General features: G+C 43.0%; 1 long non-coding RNA gene across 1 annotated transcript; it reads left to right on the top strand.

The window, feature by feature from the left end:
- The first annotated feature begins 486 nt into the window (after positions 1–486).
- LOC135232939 (uncharacterized) lies at positions 487–6,437 on the top strand. Its single transcript, XR_010323566.1, has 3 exons — positions 487–856; positions 1,390–1,553; positions 5,955–6,437. It is a non-coding gene; the product is annotated as an uncharacterized LOC135232939 (long non-coding RNA).
- Positions 6,438–13,341: the final 6,904 nt, after the last annotated feature.

Below are 13,341 nucleotides of genomic sequence, written 5' to 3'. Positions count from 1 at the left end.
CCATATTTTAGCTATTATAAATAACACTGATGAATTTATTCCAGCAATTTAAGTGCTTGTTTAGAGATCACTATTCATTTGAAGCTTTGGGGGCAGGAATACCAAAATAGTTTGTGCCATATGCCTATTTAAAAAAAACAAAAATCACAAATTAAACCATCCCCAACCTGAAAAAATTGTTTGGAAAGTGAATTGAGTTATTTTTTTCAGTACAGTTTTTCCCACAAGTATTTACTGAGGAAATCAAGGTACTCCAAAGTGCTTTGAGATAAAACAAACTCAGTTGCTGTTGAGTTGATTCCAATGCTTTGGGAGAAGGTTTTGCAAAAATGGACAATTACATATGTCCCAGGTCACCCAGACTCACATGGTAGCTGCTTGGCACAAGTATTGGGGTACACCATATATACAGTGTCATAATAAATCCTGGGGGAAACTTTTGGAGCATGAAGAAGAGGATGAAAAAAAAGTGGAAATGGGGCGGGGTTAGGCAGGAAGGCAGAGTAAGAGGATGAGGAGAAAGAGGGTCCATGATCATAGAGGAAAAGAAAAGAGGATCCCCTCAGTCTGGGAGCAGACTGCCCAGGGCTGGCATGACAGTCGCCTGCAGTAAAGAGCTCAATACAGTGATTTAAAAAAGTATTGATCTTGTGTCTCTTGTGTTTGTGTTTAACCTTGGTAGTTGGTTTACCGCAGCTCCGTGTCACGGTAAACTCTAGGTTCTCTGTGCTCAGGGACAACTCCAGAACATGCACTGGCTGTACCCTGGCTGTCTTGGACCCTGTCCAAGGACGTTGAGTTACTGGAAGTGCCAGTGGGGCCTGATGCCTGAGCTCACTGGTGAGGCCCCAGAAAGGTAAACAAGTATTGTTTTTGCTTTCTGAATTTTCTTGGAGCATTTGTGGTGAGGGCAGGGAGAGACCAAGAACGATGCGGCCAGGGCAACTGGAGTGCATGGGGCCACTTGGAGATGCTAGGGGAAGAAGCTGGTTCTTGGCAATATATGCCTGGCACACAAGATTTGTCTCATCCTACCCCAGGGCAAAAAAAAAAAAAAAAAATTTTTTTTTTTTCACCCCAGGGCAGCACACCTGTGTTCTCTTTCCAGGTGCAATGGGAACCATTTCTCCCACGGCAATTATGCCTGAGGCTTTTGCTGTTTTATGCCTCTTCTGGGAGCAAATTGCCATTCCCCTTGCAGAGGGTGCAGCCTCTGTGTCTCTCCCCTGTCTCTTTCTCTCCTCCCCCACCCCACCCCCCACCCCAGGAGCAGTCCTGTTCAGAAGTTGTGAGCTCCTAGAGCCATTTCACATGCTAATTAATGCCCAAGTCTTCAAGGTCTAGCTGCCACCTAAAAGGAGACCTTGGCTTTTCTTTTTTCTTTTGTAGGCACAGCAAGGACCCTGAGCTGGGGTGGCGAGTGTGGTTGTGTGTTTTGGGAAGAATGACTCATCAGTGTGTGCACACAGAAACCTTTGGAAAATGACTTTGTGTCCAGAACTTCACATCCTTCCCTTCTCAGCTGATGCGTCACTCTATTCACTCTACCAAAGGTAATACACAAAAGACCAAGGATAGATGTAGACAAGAGGTTCTCAACAGGAGGGGGCAATTTTGCCCCCTCCCGGGGGATACTTGGCAATGGCTGGAGACATTTTCAATTGTCACAACTTCAGGTTGCTACTGACATCTAGATGGTAGAGGCCAGGGAGGCTGCTAAACATCCTACAGAGCAAGGATGCACAACTCCTACCCACCACAAAGACAGCCGACCCCAGGTGTCAATAGTGCTGACACTGGCAAAGCCTAGCTCAGACCACAGTATTCTATTACCATGAAGTCTGGGTTCTGAGTTTATGTAGATAGATACAAAGTCTGTGTGGGAGACATCTGCATGGATTCTATTTAGGGAAAGAGCCATGACCTACTTTTCAGCACTTTCCCTAAAGCAAGATCAGTCAAACATTTCAAATATTCCCAGTTTGGGGACTAGCAATATTTGACTCATGGCAACCCCATATACAACGGAATGAAAATTTGCCTGATCCTGCACCATCTTCATGATCATTGGTATGCTGAGTCCATTGTTGCAGCCATTGTGTCAATACAGCCTTCTCCAATAATTGTTCCCCCCGATGATGCTTACAAAGGAAGTGAGCTGAAGTCTCAGACAATATTCTATGATCCATAGGTTTTTCATTGGCTGATTTTTGGAGTAGATCACCAGGCTTTTCTTCCTAGTCTGTATTAGTCTGGAAGCTCCCCTGAAACCTGTCCACTATGAGTGACCCTGCTGGAATTTGAAGTACTGGTGACATTCTTTTAGCGTCATAGCAACCTGGAAACCACCACAGTATGACACTGACAGATGGGTGGTAGAAAAAGTTGTTAGTTCCTATGATTTTGAGGGGGCATTTGTTAACACCAGACTTTATGCAGCCAAGTAGCCATTACATAAGATGTGTACCTGAGAGCTGCTGTATGTGATGATGAAGTTTGGAAGGGGGTGCAGAGGACATAACATTCGGGGTTCTCTTAGCAGGATGCTGAAAGGTCTGGCTACTTGATTTGTGATCAAGGGATAAACCAGCAGCTATGACATCCCCTGGGAGCTTGTTAGAAATGCTAATCTTGGGCCCCACCTCAGACCTAATGAATCTTTTTAATAAGACCCCCCCTGGTGATTTGTATGCACTTGCAAAGTGTCAGAAGCACTGCTCTAAAATGCCTATAAATTCTGAGATTATTTGCACTTTGTGACTCAGAGAGATGGCCTCTCTTTGGTTAGTTTAGGCTACGTAAGAGTTGTGGATACTTTTGGGTACCAGTTCCCTGAAATTCTTTGTTCATTATGGATTAAGGCCTCAGGGTCCAGTAGTGGGAGAGTGTGTCTCTTATTAAACCAAAACCCAAACCCACTGACTCATAGCACCCTATAGGACAGAGGAGAGCTGCCCCGCAGGGTTTCCAAGGCTGTAATCTTTACGGAAGCAGACTGCCGCCGACCTATTGGTTAGCAGCTGATCACTTTAACCACTTTGCCACCAGGGCTCCAGGTCATAAATTTAATACCAGAGACCATCTTTTCTTCCTATAACAAGCTATAGCAAATACCTTTTAGTGTTTCCAAAAATTTTAACACTTTAACTTGATACATGAGGTTAAATAAACCCTAGATCTGATGATGGGCTATCTGAACCCCCTGAAACTGTCATGCAAAATTGTGTGTGTGTTCAATATCTGAGGAGCGAATCCACTGATTTCTTTAGATTCCCAAACCAAACCAAAAAACCAAACCTGTTGCCTTTGAGTCGATTCCAACTCATGGCATCTTCATATGTTATAGAGTAGAATTGAGCTCCGTAGGGTTTTCTTGGCTGTAATCTTTATAAAAGCAGAATGCCAAGCCTTTCTTCCACAGTGTCACTGGGTAAGTTTCAACCACCAACCTTTAGGTTAGTAGTGGAGCCACCTAGGGACCTTATTGGTTTCCCAGAGGAGACTTTATTCCAAATATTAAGAATCACTGATATGGATTCATTCATTCATTATTCAACATATATTCATTGAGTGCCTATTCTATGCCAGCACTATGCTATGTACTAGAGATAAAGAGAGCTACAGAATGGTGGATCATTGATTGAAAACTTAAAAATAAAGCAAGGAAGACCCTGAAGAAGGAAGTACAAAATAATCATGACACATTGAAGAAAGTACTTGAAAAATTTAGAGGGCCTAAAATATATTTTATTTTGATTTCATAATCAAAATAAAATACAATTTCATATTGATAGACATTTTTATTTGTACATACCCAATACTGCAACAATATTATGAAAATTGAAACAAAGCAGAGGAAAATTATGGTGGTGGACATTTAGATGAAGTAGATTTTTATTAGTAGGCAATTAGTACATAAGTTGCTTATTCTGAAAAATATAAACTAATTTGTCCAAAAGGAGCATTTTAAAAAATTTAATTATTAGGTGGGCAGATCAGCTGTATTTCACACAGTGTTTAAATTAAGAGACTTTGGAATGATAGTGAAATGCAAGCTTGCTTTCACAAAGGTAGAGTAAATGCTTATTTCTGGGACACCAATTGTCTTGGTCATCTACGTGCTACTATGACAGAAATACCACAAGTGTATGGCTTTAACAAAGAGAAATTTATTCTCTCACTGTCTAGTAGGCTACAAGTCCAAATTCAGGGCATCAGCTCCAGGGAAAGTCTTTCTATGTTGGCTCTGGAGGAAGGTCCCTGTTGTCAGTCTTCCCTTGGTCTGGGAGCACCTCAGTGCAGGAACCTCAGGTCCAAAGGCAGTGCTTTCTTGGTTGTGTGAGGTTCCCAAGCCTCTCTGCTTTCTTCTTTCTTTTGTATCTCGAAAGAGATTGTCTTAAGACACTACCTAATCTTGTAGACCTCATCAATATAACTGCTGCTAATCCATTTTATTACATCATAGCAATAGGATTTATAACATTTAAGGAAATCATATCAGAAGATAAAATGGTAGACAGTCATAAAATCATACAAGGGAATCATGACCTAGCCAAGTCGACAGATATTTTTTGGGGACACAACTCAATCCATGACACCAATGAATTACTATAGTGCTTCTACCCTGATCTTCTTCACCTTAAACCCTTACTTTTCTCTATTCTTCATACTATAGGTGCCACATAACTCTCCTGAGTGCACAGTCGGCTTCTACCACAGCCCTAACCCTCAGATTCCATGTGGAGGGTGTGGAGAAAAGATGGGGGCTGGGGAGTCACTTCTGGCTGTCAGTGGAACTGGCATGGGAACCTGGGCTCCAATCCACAGGATGACTGCTCTGGAACTCTTGTTTGTTGGACTCAGGTTGCCAAGATAAAGGGCAAGGCTTCTGTATCCCTTTGGGACTTATAGTTCATGTTATTTCACTAGATTCATGTTGCACATAACCTTTCCCATTGTCCCCCATGAAAGAAAATGTTCCTTTTAAATTTCGGACACTCCATTGTGACCTGTATTTCTTTTTCACTTTAAATAAAGGTTATCACGTAAGCCAACTTATTGAGTCATATAGGCCTCAGGGAATCGAAGACATGTTAACTTGCTTTGCTGAAGACTTGAATCTATATTTTACAGCATTTTGAAAGGACCTGAGGGTTTATGTAGCAAACCAACCTTCTTATTTTACAGATGAGGAAAACAAGGCTCTGAGAAGCCAAGCTTGAAAACCGTTACCAAAACTGAAACCTTCTGCCTGACTTCTATTCTGATGCTCTTTCCACAACATGAATCTTCTGGAAGATTTCTATTTTATTTTTCACATCTACTTTTCTTCAATCCTTTCTAGGCTTGGTTTGGTGGCACCTGACAGTGGCTGGCACACTGGAAATGTTAATTTCCCTTTCTTATGGATGTTCAGACACAGCCCACCTCAGAACAACCACTTAACCCCTCAGTCAGAAGAAAGGACAAGATTGCCCCTAGGCCGTTTTCTTGGCTGATAGGGAGTGGGGAGGTACACCCAAAAAGGGTACACCCAAAAAGAGACAAGTGCTTATAAGATGTCTCCAAAGTAGAAAGAGGAAAGCAGATGGAATGGTTCCTTCAGCCCAAGAGACTCCATTTCCCTCATGTGACCAGAATCATACTTCATGTGACCAGAATCATACTTCCCTTCCAGGTGTTCCCACCTTAGCAAAAAAGTAATATCGTAAAAACCTATTTGGTCACCAAGAGAAAGTCAGCAGATTATCCCCTAATATTTATTTTCCCCTTCTTCCATAGAATAGAATATTAAACCTGGGCACTGGCTGACCAGGGAAAAAGATGACATTCTCTAGCTTTCTTTGCATTGAGCATGGTCAAGTTCTGACCAATGGGTCAGGTGTGGTAGGCCTGAGGGTGATTTATCTCAGTGGGGAGGAGTGTGCTCACCCTGTCCCCTTTCTTCCTTACAGCTGGGTGGAATGCCAATTTGATGGTGCCATATTGGAAACAAGGGCATGACAGAGCAACAAGATAAAGCTTCAGGAGCAAAGCCACCACAGTGGTTTTACATGACATAGAAGTAAAATTGTAATTTGCTAAGCCACATTTTGGGCAGATTTTACGTGCAGACAAATTTATAATCTAACAAATGCATTCATTTAGAATCTGTTCATACCGATGTCACACTAATACTTGGCTTTTGTTGCTGTTTTTATGGTGGTGCTGTGTACCGTCAATTCCGACTCAGAGTAGAAATGCCCCATAGGTTTTCCTAGGCTGTAATCTTTATAGGAGCACATCAACAGGTTTTTTCTCCCTCGGAGCTGTGGATGGGTTGGAACTGCTTATTAGCAGCTGAGTGCTTAACAATTGTGCCACCGGGGCTCCTCATTTCTATGGTGCGTAGGATAAATACCCACTCAGTGAAAGGATAGGGAGTCTGTGACCATAAATAGGTGTCTAGGTAACAGGTGTAAGAGTTTGTATAGGTGGAGTTTTCTCCCCACATATGACTGAATATATTCTTACCAGAAAGCAGCCATAGTTGGGCTGCGAATGGTTCACTGAGTAACTTCACTGAATCACAGATTGAGTAGTGCTCCGGGGGAGGGCATTGTGTGCCACTCTGCCCAATGAACCATGGTGGAACATGCTCATCTGATCAGACACCTTTTATTTTTATCTTTGGGAGGGGGAGGAAGGAGGAAGAGCATGTACATGGAGTGAGGAAAGGAGGGTAAGACTGACAGAGTATTATGCCAGATTACTCTATCCACCCATTAGCAGGAGAGGGGAGCAAAATGGATATCAGAGAATTCAGCTCTCAACCAAGGGTGATTTAACATTCTAAGACAGACTTTGAGTGATGAGACATTTCTTTAAAGTCTCCACAGTGAAGTCTTGATCTCATTTAATCCTCTCCCAATCATGCAAGGAGTTGTCAGCATCACCATATCACCATGGCCCAGCATGGCAAGGGTTGCGGAGCCATTTCATGGCAGATTCAGGACCCTGAGCCAGGTTTTCCAGCTCCTCCTCCAGCTCTCTGTCCACTACATTACAGCAGCCCGCCACCACTTCCTGGTAGTCATGGATAAAAACAATTATCTGCTTTTTCTGGAGGCCAACACCAGAGGCTGGTGATGCATTTTAGAAAATATAATTTATCCTTTTTCTGTGATAAAAATAATACTTGCTCATTATAGCAAAGTAGAAAATGAAAAAGAAGTTGAAAGCACATAGGAAAACTACCGCTAACTCCAAGTCCTAGACAACCTCTGTTAAATTTTGATTTATATTTCATTCAATCTTGTCTTCTTTTTCTATGCATACTTTAGAGTCTGGACCATAATCTCTATATAATTACATGCTTTGATTTTTTTATATAACATAGTATTTCATATGTTACTACAAATTATTCTTAAACATCCTTTCACTAGCTCTGTAATATTGAGGATTGCCAAATAATAATAATACATAGAAGCTGACATTTTCTATGTTCGAGATACTGCTCCAAGCAATTCACATACATTTTCCCATTTATTCCTAGTAATATCCCTATGGTAAGAATTGTTATCAGCATGTATATTGATGCAGAAATTGAGGCTCAGAATTTTAGTTAATTTTTCTGACCTAATTTATTAGACTCCCAAAGAGGGACTTACAAGTTTATTTGACTCCATGTCCTGAGCTTCTAATCACTACTTAACAATTTCTCTATCATTGGGCATGGAGAGTCCTTCAGATTTTTTACCTTTATAAATACTGCAGTGCACTCCTTTGGACAGAACATTTCTCTCCTTCCCCCTACCCCGTCACCCCGCCCCAGTATTTTCTTAGGAGAAATTCTCCGAGCTGGTCTTTTTAAATGATCAGTTTTGTTACATTATTGCCAATTTACTTTCAAAAAAAGTTGTACCCCTTGCGCTCCCTCCAGCAGTGTTTGAGGGTATTTATTTCTCTTCATCTAGCCCTGGGCAGCTGTACTCTGTAAACAGCCTTGCTAATGTACTAACTGAAAATGGATGATTTCTGCTTTTTATTTGTGTTTATTTGATTATTACGGTGGTTAAATATTTTCTATATGTTGTAAGCCACTTGTATTTTCTATTAATCTATTTTTTTCTTCAATTTCCCATTATGGTACTATTTCTGGGTCCACTTACCTGTTAGGGACTCAGTATTATTTGAATCTGATGAAATTTACACTTTTGTAGGGTCAAAAACCAGTTGACTATTAAGTGAACCAAATGTTTTTCCAAGTGCATTAAGAATATTAACCTTCAGCTATATTGGCTATAAATATTTTTGTTGATAGTTTTATTTCCAAAATGCACATCCAATAATCTGGAAAGTATTTGAGCAATGGCAGTGGCATGCTAGTGATTTCCCCAGGCTATTTTTCTTTTATTTCCTGCTTTCTGTCTTTATTTGTCCCTTCCATTTGGAGTTTTTTTTTTTTTCTGTACTTCCTATTCTTCCTCCCACCTCCTCAGACTTGAGTCTAGAAAAATCTATTTTTATGAAGTAGGTGAGGCTGGGTATCAATTTTGGAGATGGATCAGAAAACGTCATGAAAGAATTACAGATACCAGTAAAACAAATAAAAATAAAATATCTTCATTGTGGTTGATGCCTTTGTAAAGTAAAACAAGGAAAGCCAGAGCCGAAAGCACCTGGGGTGTAGCTTTAACTGGGGCAGCTCAGAAGCTCTTTAAGGAAGCGTGGTCCTGGCTGGATGCCTGCATCTCCCCTGCGTGGTGAAGACTCACATCTAGAGGTTGAGAACTCGGAAGCGGCTATGTTTCATTCTCAGCCCAAACAAAGATCAAGTCAGACCATCTGGCTCTGAAACAATTTCAAGTCTTCTCTTTCCTGTAGGTGGACAGAGACTGACTTGAAAGTTAAGATCATGGTTGCATCTTGAAGACACATTTTTAAAGCTCTACAAAGAAAAAATAGAATTGCTACAATTTTGAGCCCCAGTACCTTGTTAAACCTGAGATAGCTAAGAGGAAGAGAAATGCAACTTCCATAAAAATAGCCCCGAGTATTTTGCTTTCTAACATCTGCTGTTTAAGACTCTCCCTTGCAGAAACCATTTCTCAGTTCTGTTGATGTGGGAGAAGGGTAGGCTTCCAGCTTCCTGAGCCTCTGGCTGGAAAGGTTCACACCAGCTCTCCCTCAGCTTTAATTTTTCATGTTGATCTCGACTCATAGCTGGGCAGCAAACCTGGGCTTATCTTTGGACAGAACCTGTAATTAGCCCCATGGACCTGCCTGGCTATACAGCACACGACACTGCAGTTTGTTCTTACACCATGGCTCCCAAAAGGGGAACTACAATGTTACAGATGACACTGTGTTTTCAAAGACCGTAAAATGTTTTCCACAGTGTCTTAGGCTGAGTTCTCTAGAGAAGCAAAACCATTAAAGCAAATAAATATATATAGAGAGAGAGAGTATATATAAATATATATATAGAGAGAGAGATTTATATCAAGGAAATGGCTCACAGTATTGTAGAGGCTAGAACGTCTCAAGTCCGTGGATCAGGACGGAAGCTTCTCCTGATTTCACATAGCCTCATGGGCTGAAGAACACAAGATAGGCAGGCTGTAGAGCGGGGCTGTTGCTCACCAAAAAAAAACAAAAAAACAAAAAAACAAAACCCAGTGCCATCAAGTCAATTCTGACTCATAGCGACCCTATAGGACAGAGTAGAACTGCCCCATAGAGTTTCCAAGGAGCACCTGGTGGATTCAAACTGCTGACCCTTTGGTTAGCAGTTGTAGCACTTAACCACTATGCCACCAGAGTTTCCTCTTGTTCACAGGCTGTGAAAATCAAGGAATCCCAAGATCAGCAGGCAAGACCACAAGTTTTCTCCTGATTCACGTAACTGCAGGGGCTGGGGAACCAAAGATCAGCAGGTTGGAGAGTGGGGCTCTTGCCCATGGGTTGTGAAGACCCACGAATTCCAAGACTGACAGGCTGTGAAGACCCATGAATTCAAGTCCCAAGAACCAGAGGTGAGATGAACAGGAGGCAGCTGCAGGATTCAGAGCAGGCAAAAGCCAGAACGCCCTCTTATATTCAGATACAGTCCACATGCCCAAGGAAACTTCCTTTCACGTTCACAGCAGATCCCATCATGGGGGTGATCACATATAAACACTGGGAATCATAGCCCAGCCAAGCTGACACACAATCTCAAGCATCACACACGATAAGGACAACATTCCTGACCAACAGCCCCGAGTGAGTGACCTCACCGCTGTGTCTCCCAGCGAGAGCAGCCCAGTGTGCTAATCTCCACAGCACCAGATGCTGGCCAGGCCACGTGAGCAGTGTGTGAAGAGGAGCAAGGTTTTCCTCTGCGGGAAGGTCATCGAACCATTCCAGAATCAAACCTGTACCCGCAGTCTGCTTGCAACTGGCCTCAGACTGCTGAGCTACCCAGGACAAACTGTTGTTTGTGATGTGTAGGAAAGAATCCTCAGGGCACCGGCCCCGCTACCAGCGCAGCTTCTCAACATGACATTAGCAAACGTCTGGAATCTCTTCCCAGTGCTCAGCCAACAGGCCCTGGTGGAGCACCGGTTTTCCTCTGCACACAGCATCTTACTTAAGCTGCACTTTGTTTTGCTGAGGATGGCTTAGCCACACATCCCAGATATTCCTTGTGCCCTAGAGCCTGGAAACCAAAAGACTGAACCAGTTGTCATGGAGTTGATCCTGACTCATGGCAACCCCATGTGTGCGGGGTAGAACTGTGCTTCATAGGGTTTTTTTCAATGGCTGTGTCCTCTCCCAAGCAGATCACCAGGCCTGTCTTCTGAGGCTCCAATGGGTGAGTTCAAACCACTGACCTTTCAGTGAAGTCCAGTGCTTAAACCATTTTCTCCACCCAGGGACTCCTTCAGCTACCTGAAAACACAGGCATTCCCCAAGTGCCTGTCTGTGGCTGTTGTCTGGCTCCCGGGCTATTTGGGAACGACCCTGCTCCTTCACTCTCCTCCCTGTGCTGTTGGGCCTCACCCTACTAATGGGGCCAGACTCGGACAGCTGTGGCCATACTCCTGTACAAGGCCGCCCTGACCCCATCTGACCCACTGCGAGTTCTCCCACCCGCAAATCCCAAGGATGCCCACTGTGCCTCAGAGTCAGGCCTGAATCACGTTCTATCTTGCAGTGTTCCCTGTCTGCTCCTGGACTTCCTCATCAAGTTTGTGCCCAAATACCCCATCCCTCAGGGTCCTGAGCGGAGCTGAGCACAGAGCAATGGCTTGGTAAATTTCTGATGACAGGTTACTCCTGGGGCTGCTTCCCTGTTTATCTCCAGTTACACGCATTCTGTCACTCAAAGTCCTATTAAAGTCCTGCCTCCTCGGCGGTGGGTTGGCTGGCGATGCCTGCGTTGATCTCCGCCTTCTATAGGTCCCCTCGCCCTCACGAGTCACTCACTGTCTAAACCGAAACACCCCTTTTGGGATGGCATGCTTGAGCATGCACTCCCTGTGTGAACGGATACTCCCCTGTTTGTAAGTTTTGTATGTGCCTTCGCCTCTGTGGATCTTTTGTGCGCACCCCCACGTAGGAGACCTCTGGTCTAAAGCACACCATTTGGTGCCTTATTACAGTGTTTCTTGTGTCACCATTTCTTCCTGCACCTGGACACCAGAGAATGCACAGCACATAATGTGTGTGTGTGGGTGGCTGGGGGGTGTAGAGGCTCCCCTCTCACGTCAGCTCCTGTGCAAGCCACCGCTTCTGGTCCCTGTTTTATGCAAGCATCATGGATTGAATGATGTCCCCTAAAGATATGCTGAAGCCCTAACCCGTTGTATTAGCTTCCTAGGGCTGCCGTACCAAATACTACCAAGAGGGTGGATTATAAGAACACAAATTTGTTGCCTCACAGTTCTGGAAGCTTTGAGGAAAAGTCTATTCCATGCCTGTCCTGAAGTTTCTGGTAGCTTCAGGTGTTCGGTGGCTTGTAGCCGCAGTACTACAGGGTGTCTGTCCTTCCTCTGCTTCTGTGCCTCTTTTCCTTCTTTATAGGGACACCACTCAGAATGGATCAGGACCCATCCTGTTCCAGTAAGACCTCATGTTAACCGAGCACATCTTCAAAGACCCCATGTCTAAACAAGGTCATGTTTGACAAGAAAACAGCACATGACTTCTGTTTGCAGAGTTTTATGCTCATATTTCTCAGTGTGGGAGACTGACAGTGGGCTCTCTGAGACCAGATAACCTATAACAGGGAACAAGACTGTTTATCTGGCACAGAAATTGTACTGATTTTGAAGAAGGCTCGCTGTGCCTTGCACAGAGCAGTGACCTAATATATGTAGAAAGAAAATAAAACCACCACAGTGCTTGATTGCAAGTGTCCCATCCCAGGTCTTTAATCATTTGCTCATGAACCTTGTAAAAGTGCTTTGAAAATCTATGCACTCAACTCACCCATTTTTAAGTTGACATCTAAAAATTTTCTTCATACATTAAATAACTTTATTTCTTATTAATAAGTGGTAGGAAATGTTAAATATTTTATCTGATGAGTTAAGATGAGGATTGGCTACAATTGGGATAAATATTTTATAATATTATTTGATCAAATAAACTTACTTTATTGAATGAGGCATACTATATCTGAAAGATAATTATCAGATGAAAGTTTTGTTCATGAATTGGGTTTATTGAAGTTTGAAAAGTCTGGCATCCTGCAAGAATTCCAGCTACGTTGAAAAAGATCAGTGTCACAGACTCATGCTACTTTGTGTGCCATGAATTACAAAGCCCACGGACCAACATGCTCTTGTCTCTTGCAGAATTACCTGTAAGACAGGGCAGCAAGTCTTATGAGGTTAAGGGCCTTGGGTTAGCATTATTTTAACTTATCCCTTTGTTTGATGCTCCATCCCCAGCAAAGCATCAAAGCAGGATTTGGGGTGCATGAGGGATCAACCTTTCTTTTGTAAAATGGGAGAAGGAATGTTATAAACACAGACACACTTTCAGGCAGATCAATAATTGCAAAGAATACCTATAGAAATTACTAGGATCAGTTGCTATTGAGTCAACACTGACTCATGGCAACCCCGTGTGTGTCAGAGCAGAACTGCACTCCACAGAATTTTCAAGGACTGATTTTTCAGAAGTAGACTAGGCATTTCTTTCAAGGTGCCTCTGAGTGAACTTGAACCTCCAACCTTTGAGTTAGCAAAAATTGATGCCCATTCTTTCCTGGGCATCATTTGGAAAGTCTTAGTGACCTCCCAGGGGAGTGTCTACCCCAGTTTGAAGAAGGCTGATCTACCCCATGGCTTAGCAATAAGAGAGCTCAAG

Source organism: Loxodonta africana, chromosome 1, assembly GCF_030014295.1.
Source record: "Loxodonta africana isolate mLoxAfr1 chromosome 1, mLoxAfr1.hap2, whole genome shotgun sequence".
Lineage (NCBI taxonomy): Eukaryota > Metazoa > Chordata > Mammalia > Proboscidea > Elephantidae > Loxodonta > Loxodonta africana.
Note: the sequence above shows the minus strand (reverse complement) of the source record. Positions and strands in the feature narration are given on the sequence as shown.